At 46.4% G+C, this 14,655-nt stretch overlaps 1 protein-coding gene across 4 annotated transcripts in view; it reads left to right on the top strand.

Moving 5' to 3' along the window:
- LOC134969348 (dipeptidase 2-like) overlaps window positions 1-14,655 on the top strand; it is a 649,658-nt gene that overhangs the window by 88,893 nt on the left and 546,110 nt on the right. The window contains exon 1 of one of the 4 annotated variants that reach the window (XM_063945263.1): window positions 5,343-5,429. The exons of 2 other annotated variants lie outside the window; for them this stretch is intronic. The gene's annotated coding sequence lies outside the window, so the exon portion shown is untranslated. Of the gene's footprint in view, window positions 1-5,342; window positions 5,430-5,682; window positions 5,787-14,655 lie in introns of those variants that run through there. One more of the 4 variants, XM_063945262.1, reaches the window with a different exon arrangement.

Below are 14,655 nucleotides of genomic sequence, written 5' to 3'. Positions count from 1 at the left end.
TTTTTAAAGGTAGATACATATTTGGAAATTTTTATTTCATGTATATATGCTTTTACACTGTCTTTATTATATTTTTCCCACAGTGTCAGATACAACTCGCAGATCCAGGTCTATTTTTTTGAGAGTTTTTGGTCATATTTTAGGTGCAAGTTTTAAACTTGCACCTTATATTACATTGCTTCCTTCAGGTAGGCATTACAGGGCCGTCCCCGCCGCGTCCACCAGAAGCCTCAAAAGTTTCTTTCCCCAAGCGGTCCGCCTGCTGAACTCCAGAACATTGACTTACTAGACGTACATAACTCACTTGTGTCCCTACGGTATACCTATCTGTATGACTTTACTTGCCACCCACCTGCTTATCTGTTACCCACTTGGATGTTGTATAGCAAACCGAAGACAAATTCCTAGTATACGCAAGTATACATGGCCAATAAAGCTGATTCTGATTATGTGAGTTGTGTGTGCACAATGGGAAAACATCTGGATGGGAGTTTAGAAGGTGCAAGTTGCAGGTTTGTGGAAAACATGCAATTTTGCATGTTATCGCACCCTGGGGGTCATTCCGAGTTGATCGCACGTAGCAACTTTTTGCTGCTCGTGCGATCAACTTGACGCCGCATATGGGGGAGTGTATTTTAGCATAGCAGGGCAGCGATCGCTTGTGCAGCCCTGCTATGCTAAAAAAGTTTCCTGCAAAACAAGAACAGAGTCAGACCTACTTACCCTGTGCGACGGATCCAGCGGCGAAGGTCCCGGGATTGACATCAGACATCCACCCTCCAAACGGCTGGACACGCCTGCGTTTGCCTCACCACGCCTGGAAAACGGTCAGTTGATGCCTCATGCCTGTCAGTCTTCATGCGATCACTGCTGTGATCACTTTTCCCGCTGGCAGCATCACTGCCCGGCAATGACTGTCACCGGGCAATGACGCACGTGCACATTGTGGGCGCCGCGCAGGCGCAGTTCTGACTCGTTCGCACTGCAGCGATGAACCGCTGCGCGCGAACGGATCGGAATGACCCCCCTTATTAAATTGGGGAAAATGTAATAAGGCCCGAGTTTGCCAAGGTTTGGGGTTTCAGCAGAGATTGCCCATATTTTTAAAGCTCCAGTCATTTACAAGACAAAACCAACGTAATTTTTCCTTTTAAAATGTTTGCCGCTTTAAAATACGGGCAATCTCATCCGAAAATCCCGGACCTCAGCAAACTCATGGCTTATTACATTTACTCAATTGTGCGAGTTCTAACACTATGGGCAATATTTACTAATATTCGTGTTTTGGCCGTTTTGAAGGGTGTTTGAACTCGAATGGTATCGGGTGCATTTTACTGCAACTTTTTGAATCCTGATCCGATCATTCACTAAGCTGCCGAGTTTTGCACAATCGTTTTTTCCGATGTCGATGTGATTCGTAATATCAGGCAGTGTTTTACGGGAGTGATGAGTAAAACACTGCCTGAAAAAACACAAGGAATCCCGGCCGGATCTGTGAGATCCGTGCAGGGCTTCATTGTGTACCTTAAAAAGTTGATTAAAGTCTTTAAAAATCTGTAAAAAATTGCGTAGGGTCACCCCTCCTAAGCACAACCAGCCTCGGGCTCTTTGAGCCGGTCCTGGTTGAAAAAATATGGGGAAAAAAATGACAGGGGTCCCCCCATATTTAATCAACCAGCACCGGGCTCTGCGCCTGGTCCTGGTTCCAAAAATACGGGGGACAAAAAGTGTAGGGGTCCCCCGTATTTCTGAAACCAGCACCGGGCTCCACTAGCTAGGGAGATAATGCCACAGCCGGGGGACACTTTGATATCGGTCCCTGCGGCCGTGTCATTAAAACCCCAACTAGTCACCCCTGGCCGGGGTACGCTGGAGGAGTGGGGACCCCTTCAATCAAGGGGTCCCCCCCTCCAGCCACCCAAGAACCAGGGGTGAAGCCCGAGGCTGTCCCCCCCATCCAAGGGCGGCGGATGGGGGGCTGATAGCCAAGTGTGAAATTGTGAATATTGTTTTTAGTAGCAGTACTACAAGTCCCAGCAAGCCTCCCCCGCAAGCTGGTACTTGGAGAACCACAAGTACCAGCATGCGGAGGAAAACCGGGCCCGCTGGTACCTGTAGTACTACTACTAAAAAATACCCCAATAAAAACAGGACACACACACCGTGACAGTACAACTTTATTACATACATGCACACCAACATACACACATACTTACCTATGTTCCCACGAGGCTCGGTCCTCTTCTCCATGTAGAATCCTAGGGGTACCTGTGAAAAAAATTATACTCACAAAACCCAGTGAAGAATCCGGCCTTTGAATAATCCACGTACTTGGCAAAAAAAAAAAAAAAAAACGCAAACCCGACCACGCACTGAAAGGGGTCCCATGTTTACACATGAGGACCCCTTTCGGGGTGAGGTTACTGTCGGTCAACCGCTGACCGCAAAGTTCCCACCATTGGCTACAATGGAGCGCATAGGCGCTACATTGTATCACTGCCATGTGCTGCCTGACAGACACTACAGGAGCACACAGACAATCAGGAGGGTGCCACAACGTGGCGCTCCCTGATTGGCTGAAGGGACCCTCTTTGACAGGAGTCAGGGGGGGTCCTGGCAGTCGGGGAAAGGGGTCCCATGTGTAAATATGGGACCCCTTTCAGTGCGTGGTCGGGTTTGCGTTTTATTATTTTGCCAAGTACGTGGATTATTCAAAGGCCGGATTCTTCACTGGGTTATGTGAGTATAATTTTTTTCACAGGTACCCCTAGGATTCTACATGGAGAAGAGGACCGAGCCTCGTGGGAACATAGGTAAGTATGTGTGTATGTTGGTGTGTATGTATGTAATAAAGTTGTAGTGTCACGGTGTGTGTGTCCTGTTTTTATTGGGGTATTTTTTTAGTAGTAGTACTACAGGTACCAGCGGGCCCGGTTTTCCACCGCATGCTGGTACTTGTGGTTCTCCAAGTACCAGCTTGCGGGGGAGGCTTGCTGGGACTTGTAGTACTGCTACTAAAAACAATATTCACAATTTCACACTTGGCTATCAGCCCCCCATCCGCCGCCCTTGGATGGGGGGGACAGCCTCGGGCTTCACCCCTGGCCCTTGGGTGGCTGGAGGGGGGGGACCCCTTGATTGAAGGGGTCCCCACTCCTCCAGCGTACCCCGAGCAGGGGTGACTAGTTGGGGTTTTAATGGGACAGCCGCAGGGACCGATATCAAAGTGTCCCCCGGCTGTGGCATTATCTCCCCAGTTAGTGGAGCCCGGTGCTGGTTTCCGAAATACGGGGGACCCCTACGCTTTTTGTCCCCCGTATTTTTGGAACCAGGACCAGGCGCAGAGCCCGGTGCTGGTTGATTAAATATGGGGGGACCCCTGTCATTTCCCCCCCCATATTTTTTCAACCAGGACCGGCTCAAAGAGCCCGAGGCTGGTTATGCTTAGGAGGGGGGACCCCACGCAAATTTTTTCCGGTTTTTACACTAAACAGACCCTTTCCCATAGATAACCATGCACAGATCTCACTGATCCGTGCATGGTTATCCAAACTCGACTGGAAAAAGCAGGTCTATTTTATTGCTGCTTTTTTTAACGAATCGAAAAAAAACAGACCCGCTCTTGAGCACTCAGAAACTAACACCCAAATACGAATGAATAGTGAATGCCCGTATTCTATGAAATAACAGCCGCGTTTGACCGATGGTCTATTCATTCGTATTTGTGAACGTTGTCATTCAAACCATTACGAATAGTCCAAACACTGCCGAGATTGGTGCTTAGTGAATTCCCGGATTGGGACTTAGGAAAAAAAACACAAATCGGGCAAAGTCTGATTTTTAGTAAATACAGGCCCATGTATGTTTTTGTGGTAAATTTGCACTTTTTTAGAACTCGCAATCTATTACATTTGACCTAATAGACAGCGATACTGACATTTTTTTTTAAATTTTGGGTCTTGACTTATATATTTTACTAGCTGAATACCCGCGCTTCATTACAGAATTGAAAGAATAATGCCAATCTTTGTAAGGCCGCACCCCTGGGCTTCCTCGGATTGATGCTATCAAAATGCTGGTGCTGAGGAGAATAATCCGCCTCCTTCTCTGCCCATCCCTGATGCTGCCTTTCTTAGTGGTGTAAATGATTGCTTTCACGACAGGCCATACTCCGCCCGCTGTATGTTAAATATGTCAGGTTTTCAGACTAACTCTATGTCAAAGGGCCCTAGGTCTCCTTGCTTAGCTTCAAAACTAAAGTATGCCTCTACCCCCACCCATGTGTGCCTCTGCCCCTACCCGTGTGTGCATCTGCCCTTACTCGTAGGTGTCTCTGCTCCTACACATATGCCTATGCCCCCACCCGTGTGTGCCTCTGCCCCTACCTGTGTGTTTCTCTATCCTTACCTGTGGGTGCCTCTGCACTTACCCGTGTGTGCCTCTATCCTTACCTGTGGGTGCCTCTGCCCCTGCCCATGTGTGCTTCTGCCCCTACCCGTGGGTGCCTCTGCCCTTACACGTGGGGGCCTCTGCCCCTATCCATGTGTAAATTGCTGCAGGCATTCCAGAGTTATGCCTGAAAACTATGGATTTTTACATGGCATCCCCTTCCGACCCCCACCCCTAGCGGTGTCTTACCCCCACAGTATTTTTTCCAGATTGTAAGTCATATGTGTACCAAGTTTGGAGTAAATTGCTCCAGGCATTCCAGAGTTATGCCTGAAAACTATGAATTTTTACATGTCACCCCTTCCTACCCCCACCCCTTGGGTTGCTAGGGGTGTCTTACCCCCACAATATGTTTTTACAGATTGTAAGTCATATGTGTTCCAAGATTGGTGTAAATTGCTCCAGGCATTCCAGAGTTATGCTAGAACATACATACACACATAGATCCATTTTTATATATGTATATATATATATATATAGCTAGACTTCTTAGTCACTTTATGGAAATTGACACATCCCACGTTAATCTTCCAGTTATGCACAACCTATCTTCTCTTACACAACATCAGCTTCTCCCCAAATGGGTTTGCTGATAATTATCCAGTTTTCATATTTCCTGGAATGCATCCAAGCAGATCTTTTTAACAGCTCAATTTTCATCACAGTGAATAAAATGAACTATAGTCTTTTCAATTTCTTGGAAAACAGTCACATGTTCAGTAAATTGGCTAGCTCTTCTGTCCCCTGTCTGATGTGTAAGAGTCTATGAATTTGGCTGCCTAGCTTCTGATGTGTAAGAGTCTATGAATTTGGCTGCCTAGCTCTACAATTATACTTTAGCTGTTAGCATTGAAGAAACGATCTAGGTACTAACATAACGGAGCTCCACTGACAGAGTACTGGGATATAAGCAGCAGTACTGGTAACCTTGTAAGAAGTATTGCTTCAATTTTTGTAAAGCCTGTCTTTCTGCCACCCTGGTAAGTGTAGTCAGTGTCAACTCCAGGCACGTTCGACGCGTCCTGGGTATTTAGTGGGGCTGGCCATTTCTAACGTGGTACCTGCTATCAGCCAATCAGAGCTCGTGGACCGGCACTGTTGGCTCCTGGTTGGCTACCGGACTGCAAGCTTTGATTGGCTCATGAACCATCGCCATATTTGAGATGGACACTGCCGAAGACGGGAGACCAGACTAAGGGGCAGTAGAGGCATGCACTGTGCTCTCCTGCCCTCGGACACAGTGACAGCAGCAGAGCCCGGCAGTAGCAGCAGCAGAGCCCAGCAGTGGCAGCAGCAGATCCCTGCACTGGCAGCAGCAGAGCCATGCAGCAGTGGTGGTGAGCAGCACTGCTGGGGGTATATGTGATCCTGGCACTATTGGGGACATTATTTGTATCTGGCACTATTGGGTGCAGAATATGTATCTGGCACTAGTGGGGGCAGTTTGTGTCTCAGGCACTATTGGGGCAGTATGTATATCTGCAATTATTGGGGGCAGTATGTGTATCTGCCACTATTAGGGGCAGTATGTGTATCTGCCACTATACTGGGAACATTATGTGAATCTGGCCCTATACTGTGGACATTTTGTGTATCTGACACTATACTTGGTATATTATGTGTGTATCTGGCACTACACTAGGGACATTGTATGTAACTGCCACTTTACTGGTACAGTTGTGCTCATAAGTTTTCATACCCTAGCAGAATTTGTGATTTTCTGGCCATTTGTCAGAGAATATGAATGATAACTCACAAACTTTTCTTACACTCATGGTTAGTGGTTGGGTGATGCAATTTATTGTCAAACAACTGTGTTTACTCTTTATAAATCATAATGACAACAGAAACTACCCAAATGACCCTGAACAAAAGTTTACATACCCCAGTTCTTAATGCCGTGTATTGCCTCCTTTAACATCAATGACAGCTTGAAGTCTTTTGTGGTAGTTGTGGATGAGGCTCTTTATTTTCTCAGATGGTAAAGCTGCACATTCTTCTTGGCATTAGGGATGAGAAAGGGAAAAAGAAAAATGATCTATTTCTGGTGCACTTACTGAAGAATTTAATAAAATTTAACTTTTAATTCATTCCTTAAAAATAAATGGTGACATGTTCTATTTCATGTCTTCTGAGAAACGTCTGCGAAATATTTTAAAAAACATATACATTTAATGTGTCAACATGACAAGACTGTGAATAATAAAAGAAAATAGACAAAATTGTTTAAAAACTGATGAGCGTCTCTATCGTATCTGTTCTCCAAATTTAATGCCTCTGTACACATCTGAATAGCTCCTTATCTATTTCTATATAATTATTTCTGAGTATTTAGATGTCATATTTAGTAAGGTATATTCCTTAGGAGATTTGAATGGGCTGCCTGGCAGACACACTGGATACAACTGTAAAAGATACAGTTATAAAGTAGTAACACTGTGTCAAATGTTGTTACTTTCTTTAGTCCTTGGCTCACTGCCCAGACAAAGTATTACAGGCCCTACACACTGGCCGATTTGTTTGAAAGATATGAACGATCTCGTTCATAAATGAACGAGAACTCGTTCATATCTTTCAGTGTGGAGGCTCCAGCGATGAACGATGCGCGGCCCCGCGCTCGTTCATCGCTGGTCCCTCGTCGGCTGTGCATGCAGGCCAATATGGACGATCTCGTCCATATTTGCCTGCACTTCAATGGAGCCGCGTGACGGGGAAGTGAAGAAACTTCACTCCCCCCGTCACTGCCCCCCCCCCGCCGCCGAGTCGCTCGTCGGCCGTATCCGCCGTTGGGCAGCTCGGCGGCGGATCGGCCAGTGTGTAGGGCCCTTATGTGTAGAATTTGGTTAGAAAATAAACATTCATGTTCTACAGTTGCATGCCATAGATTTCTGCAGTGAAAGGTAATCTAGATATGTATATCTTATTTTCCGATTCCAATCAATGCAATAAATAGGGGATTGGTAAACCTCTTAGTATATTAGCTTGTAGGAAAATATAGTAAGGGAAAGGGGTTGATCCAGAGCCGGCCTTAACCAATATGATGCCCTAGGCAAGATTTTGGCTGGTGCCCCCTTGCACCACCGCTAGTCCTGCAGGAGATGCCTGGCATGAGTCAGCTGGCAGCTCTGCTAAATTCGGGCGCCTTTTGTTTATGAAAATGTATCTTATTTGCATTACTATGTGGCTAGGATACACAAGCAGCTTCTGCTGATTAAAATGATATGCAGCATGCCTATATTCTATGTGCGACTGCAGCTGTATTTGCATACGAAATGCTACATTACAGTGACTTCCAGGAATTCACTGCAACATAGCATTTCGTATGCAGATACAGCCGCAGTCACACACAGAATATAGGCATGCTGCATATCATTTTAATCAGCAGAAGCAGCTGGTGCCCCTAAGCATACCAAATGCCCTAGGCATTTGCCTAGTTTGCCTATGCCTAAGGCCGGCTCTGGGTTGATCGTATTCTCAAGAGTATAATTATGATATAGTGTACTGTAATCCTGGACACTATTCATATGCGGAGTCCAATTATGATATGAAGATAATTTAGAATGTAAGCTCTCACGAGTAGGACCCTCTTCCCTCATGTGCTTATACTTTTCTTACTTTAATAATCCTCAACTGCCCAAATCCTGCAGTTTTTTGGCCACCTGGAACTTATCTCTATGTTGTTTACTGGTGTAGATATGCTTAGTTACCCTGTACTTGTCCTATATTGTCTTCAACTGTAAGTCACTGTTTTCCTGTTTTGACTATGTGCATATGTACTCTGGAATTGGGCGCTGCGGAACCCTTGTGGCGCCATATAAATAAAGGATAATAATAATAATAATAATAATAATAATAATTTACTTATGTGATATAGGTTAAGTCAACAGGTCACTTCTCACATACAGTATATTGTCAAGTGTTCTTTTTCACAATCCCATGTAGTTTCTACTCCATGCCTGGGGTGGCGCTCTCTGCTCTGGTGTTCAGAGTTCTGCTCTGTATCTGCATCTTGATTAGTAGCTGCTACCACAGCTTACCTGTTGGTTTTCTTCAGCTCCAGTCTATTGTTCCTACTGGGAAATCCACAAAAAGGAGAAAGAAGAAAAAGGGAAAATCTAAGTTGAAAGCCTCTGTTGGACTTCCTTTGCAGCATGAGGATACCCTGATATGCCCTCTACCTTTTGATTCAGACTCTGACATGTGTTGAGCGTCTGGAATCCGCTCCTTAGGGAGGGGGTACTGTCACAATCCCAGGTAGTTTCTACTCCATGCCTGGGGTGGCGCTCTCTGCTCTGGTGTTCAGAGTTCTGCTCTGTATCTGCATCTTGATTAGTAGCTGCTACCACAGCTGTGAGCAGCACCTGTACTCACTACTTAGGCCAGCCACACAGGCTCCCTGGTGCCAGTTCATCGAGTCAAGATTGTTACAGCTCCTGGTCCTGGTCATGCTGATCTCTGCTGCTAAATAGACCAAAGAACTGCCAGTGCTCTTGTTCCCGGCGAGTTTCTCCGCAGTCTACCCCAGTGTCTCCGGTGCTTCCAGCATTAACTGCTGCACAGCTTCCAGCGTTCTCAAGCAGCTTCTGGACTTTAATGTGTCTCGGTCATCAGTGTGCTGGGAGTCAGTGTCTGCTTCAGAGTCTTTAAGTATTATTTTCAAGTTCCTAGAATCATCAGTGTCTCCAGTCACCGTGTACTACTCTGCAAACCACCAGTGTCTTTAATTGTTATTCTCGAGTTCCTGGAATCATCAGCATCTTCAGTCACCATTTACAAGTCTGCAAATCACCAGTGTTTTCAATCATCATTCACAAGTTCCTTAACTCATCAGCATCTTCAGTCACCGTTTACAAGTCTGCAAATCACCTGTGTCTTCAATCATCATTCACAAGTTCCTTAACTCATCAGCATCTTCAGTCACCGTTTACAAGTCTGCAAATCACCTGTGTCTTCAATCATCATTCACAAGTTCCTTAACTCATCAGCATCTTCAGTCACCGTTCACAAGTTTACAAATCATCAGTGCCATCCTGTGTTCCAGTTACAGTGCAGTCCTGCAGTCCGGCTACAGTGCAATCCTGCAACCCTGGTACGTGCATACTCTACCACAGTCTACATCATTCTCATGTACTCACAGTTTCCTGGCATCCCATGTCCCCTCAGTTTTCCCTTTGTGTTCTCTAGTTATTCCTGCTTTATATTTATTGTTTACAGTTGTACGTTGCTTTAATAAACTAGTTATTTTCTGTGAACCTCAGTCCCTGCTAATATGTTTTCACACTGGGAGATCAAAACGAATTCTGACAGTATGAACTGGCCAAAAACAAACAGCAGGGGAGATAATTGCAGTCTGCCTGAGGGAGTTTTCTCACAGCTCGTTAACCCCTCAGCTCCCTGGACATCACCTTCTTTAGATTTGTTACAACTGGGGGTTTTAAAGGAGAAGTTAGACCAGCTACAGACTTTAGTGTCCGGTATTCTATGCGTTCTTCCTGAATTCCTGGGGAGACTGGTGGACCCCAGTAAAATAGCTCCAGAAAAGGAGTTTTCTTCTGACCCATGGGCTGGGCATGCTAGGGGCACCTCTCCTCCTCTGACAAGAGGCAAGTTCCAAAGTTTCCCTCGACCTAGCCTCTCTGAAACAGAACGCCAGTATCGTAGAGACTATAAACTTTGCCTGTATTGTGGGGGTCAAGGACATTTTATTTTAACCTGTCCCATTCGAAAACCAAGAAATGAGGGCAGAGTGTATCGCCAATCTTTAAATACCATCTGTCACAAAACTGGTCTTCCACCTAGAGTTTCCAAGCCTGTCGCCCCAGGAGGGGGTTCTTCAGAGTGTCCAGCCCCAAGAAGGGGTTCTTCAGAGTATCTTGCCCCAAGAAGGGGTTCTTCAGAGTGTCCAGCCCCAAGAGGGGGTTCTTCAGAGCGTCCAGCCCCAAAAGGGGGTTCTTCAGAGCGTCCAGCCCCAAGAGGGGGTTCTTCAGAGCGTCCAGCCCCAGTGAGGGGTTCTTCAGAGCGTCCAGCCCCAGTGAGGGGTTCAGAGGGTCCAGCCAGAGAGACTACAGAGCGCTGCCCAGCCAAAGAGACTACAGAGCGCTGCCCAGCCCGAGAGTCTACAGAGTGCTGCCCAGCCCGAGAGTCTACAGAGTGCTGCCCAGCCCGAGAGTCTACAGAGTGCTGCCCAGCCCGAGAGTCTACAGAGTGCTGCCCAGCCCGAGAGTCTACAGAGTGCTGCCCAGCCCGAGAGTCTACAGAGTGCTGCCCAGCCCGAGAGTCTACAGAGTGCTGCCCAGCCCGAGAGTCTACAGAGTGCTGCCCAGCCCGAGAGTCTACAGAGTGCTGCCCAGCCCGAGAGTCTACAGAGTGCTGCCCAGCCCGAGAGTCTACAGAGTGCTGCCCAGCCCGAGAGTCTACAGAGTGCTGCCCAGCCCGAGAGTCTACAGAGTGCTGCCCAGCCCAGCCCAGGGAAGTGGGGGCTCCTGCCTCAGCCCAGCCCAGGGAAGTGGGGGCTCCTGCCTCAGCCCAGCCCAGGGAAGTGGGGGCTCCTGCCTCAGCCCAGCCCAGGGAAGTGGGGGCTCCTGCCTCAGCCCAGCCCAGGGAAGTGGGGGCTCCTGCCTCAGCCCAGCCCCGGGAAGAGGGGGCTCCTGCCTCAGCCCAGCCCCGGGAAGAGGGGGCTCTTGCCTCAGCCCAGCCCCGGGAAGAGGGGGCTCTTGCCTCAGCCCAGCCCCGGGAAGAGGGGGCTCTTGCCTCAGCCCAGCCCCGGGAAGTGGGGGCTCTTGCCTCAGCCCAGCCCCGTGACGAGGGGGCTTTTGCTTTAGTTCAGCCCCGTGACGAGGGGGCTTTTGCCTTAGTTCAGCCCCGTGACGAGGGGGCTTTTGCCTTAGTTCAGCCCCATGACGAGGGGGCTTTTGCCTTAGTTCAGCCTCGTGACGAGGGGGTTTTGAGCATTATGTCAATCTCAGAAGAAGAATCTAGCACTCTCGTTTCTCACAACACAGGCCATATATCTAGACACATAGGCACTGTTGTAGTCCTGGGTTCCAATTCTACTACTAACTTGTTGGCTCACGATTTGGGTACAGCCCAGTCCCCCAGGACTTCCAGGAAGGACCAAATCCAAAAAGTACCATCCAAGCCTCTAATCAAAGTTCAGTTAGGATCATCATATATTTCTGACCAGTCTCCTGAAAGTCTGTCCCCTCCTCAGTGTCCTGATGATCCATCTCCAGTGTTTCCAGAAAATCAAGTTTCCACTTCACAGAATTCATCCAACGCTCCATTTTTGGATTACTTTGATGGAGATTTAACGCAATACTACGCACTAGTTAATCGATATGTTTCTATGATGGAGACAGATCTTTCCCTCGGAATTACTCCATCCAACATAGTTAAACTTTTATTCCTGACCTTCAGAGGAGAAGCCGCGGCTTGGGCTAGTCCACTAATTGAGACCAATGACCCAGTTCTTCTCAATCTTGTGGCCTTCAGTGAAATGGTAATTAAGAAATTTAATTCATGGTCTTACCAGTCTTCAGTCCCAATTGAGGTTCCTGCCCAGCCGGGGTCATCCAAGGTTCCTATCTATCTTGATTCATCCGAGAATCCTGTTGCCAGCTTTGAGACTCCAGCAATCAGCTTACCTGTTGGTTTTCTTCAGCTCCAGTCTATTGTTCCTACTGGGAAATCCACAAAAAGGAGAAAGAAGAAAAAGGGAAAATCTAAGTTGAAAGCCTCTGTTGGACTTCCTTTGCAGCATGAGGATACCCTGATATGCCCTCTACCTTTTGATTCAGACTCTGACATGTGTTGAGCGTCTGGAATCCGCTCCTTAGGGAGGGGGTACTGTCACAATCCCAGGTAGTTTCTACTCCATGCCTGGGGTGGCGCTCTCTGCTCTGGTGTTCAGAGTTCTGCTCTGTATCTGCATCTTGATTAGTAGCTGCTACCACAGCTGTGAGCAGCACCTGTACTCACTACTTAGGCCAGCCACACAGGCTCCCTGGTGCCAGTTCATCGAGTCAAGATTGTTACAGCTCCTGGTCCTGGTCATGCTGATCTCTGCTGCTAAATAGACCAAAGAACTGCCAGTGCTCTTGTTCCCGGCGAGTTTCTCCGCAGTCTATCCCAGTGTCTCCGGTGCTTCCAGCATTAACTGCTGCACAGCTTCCAGCGTTCTCAAACAGCTTCTGGACTTTAATGTGTCTCGGTCATCAGTGTGCTGGGAGTCAGTGTCTGCTTCAGAGTCTTTAAGTATTATTTTCAAGTTCCTAGAATCATCAGTGTCTCCAGTCACCGTGTACTACTCTGCAAACCACCAGTGTCTTTAATTGTTATTCTCGAGTTCCTGGAATCATCAGCATCTTCAGTCACCATTTACAAGTCTGCAAATCACCTGTGTCTTCAATCATCATTCACAAGTTCCTTAACTCATCAGCATCTTCAGTCACCATTTACAAGTCTGCAAATCACCAGTGTCTTAAATCATCATTCACAAGTTCCTTAACTCATCAGCACCTTTAGTCACCGTTCACAAGTTTACAAATCATCAGTGCCATCCTGTGTTCCAGTTACAGTGCAATCCTGCAACCCTGGTACGTGCATACTCTACCACAGTCTACATCATTCTCATGTACTCAGTTTCCTGGCATCCCATGTCCCCTCAGTTTTCCCTTTGTGTTCTCTAGTTATTCCTGCTTTATATTTATTGTTTACAGTTGTACGTTGCTTTAATAAACTAGTTATTTTCTGTGAACCTCAGTCCCTGCTAATATGTTTTCACACTGGGAGATCAAAACGAATTCTGACATTCTTCACATATATCTCCACAGTATATGTAAATGGATCATCTCTCACTTATAGTGTCAGATGTATCATGTAATAGTTAGAATAGCAAGTCACCTCTCACTTATAGTGTCAGGTGTCCCTAGTATATATTTCCTCAGTGCATATCGGTGAATCATCTCTCACCTATAGTGTCAGATGTACAATACTTCTCTCACATATAGTGTCAGGTATTGCTGGATTGGTAAGTATTTTGATATATGATAACATCACCAATGAATTTTATTCACTTGCTAGCCTCAAATCCATTCACAAAATCTGAGACTTATATTTCCCTTATATATTTAATTTGATTGCTTTAGGTCTCTCACTCGTCTGTGTTAGACCTCTTCATATCATAATATAAGAGGGAATTACTGTGTGATCTTCCCTTTCACCTTCACAAATATCATCCTACTGTTATAAATAATATTTAATCTTCTAATAGATAATATATGGCTTGCTCATCCCCTCCATGCGGAAGATATATTGTATATAATGGAAACTCCCTATTGGGACCTTGCGTCTGGGCAGGAGTTGTTTGACAATACCTATGTATGCATACAGTTGTAAGCATTAGTGAATCCAGATGATCAAATTATTAAGTGCTGCTATGCTCTCTGAAGTGCATCGTGCTCATGTCTTGCATGGTGCGATCACCTTAAATAAACAGGCGTGTATATGTCTGTGTGCTATTTCAATTCAATAGAAATTCTCATACATGTATCATACATGGTAAATGAAACAAAACATCTTATGTTCCTTTTAATACATTTTATTTAGTATGTAAATAGATGTGTATAGGTCTACCCCTTTGAACGTGATATTCCACTAGGCACCAGTCGTGATCCGAGAGTAACCCCTATTATTGTAACTTCTGAGGGATCTCTGGAGGTTACGTATGCTGTTAAATACAAGGTGGGGATACAGTTCGGATGTTATCCAATTTATTGTGTGAGTGTGGTATACATATCCACTCCAGAGGACTAACGTCTGGTCTATAGTCCCCTCTTATATTGGTGTGGTCAGACATGGAAAAGTATTTAGTGTGAAATCATGTACATGATTCTATTGTGCATATAACATACATAAGATATAGGGGGTCATTCTGAGTTGTTCGCTCGCTAGCAGATTTTAGCAGCATTGCACATGCTAGGCTGCCGCCCTCTGGGAGTGTATCTTAGCTTAGCAGAATAGCGAACGAAAGATTAGCAGAATTGCGAATAGAAAATTCTTGGCAGTTTCTGAGTAGCTCCAGACCTACTCACAGATTGCGATCAGCTCAGACCATTTCGTTCCTGGTTTGCCGTCACAAACACGCCCTGCGTTCGGCCAGCCACTCTCCCGTTTCTCCAGACACTCCCGCGTTTTATCCTGGCACGC

Source organism: Pseudophryne corroboree, chromosome 11 (assembly GCF_028390025.1).
Source record: "Pseudophryne corroboree isolate aPseCor3 chromosome 11, aPseCor3.hap2, whole genome shotgun sequence".
Classification (NCBI taxonomy): Eukaryota; Metazoa; Chordata; class Amphibia; order Anura; family Myobatrachidae; genus Pseudophryne; species Pseudophryne corroboree.
The sequence above is the reverse complement of the archived record's forward strand: the minus strand, read 5'-3'. Positions and strand labels throughout refer to the sequence as shown.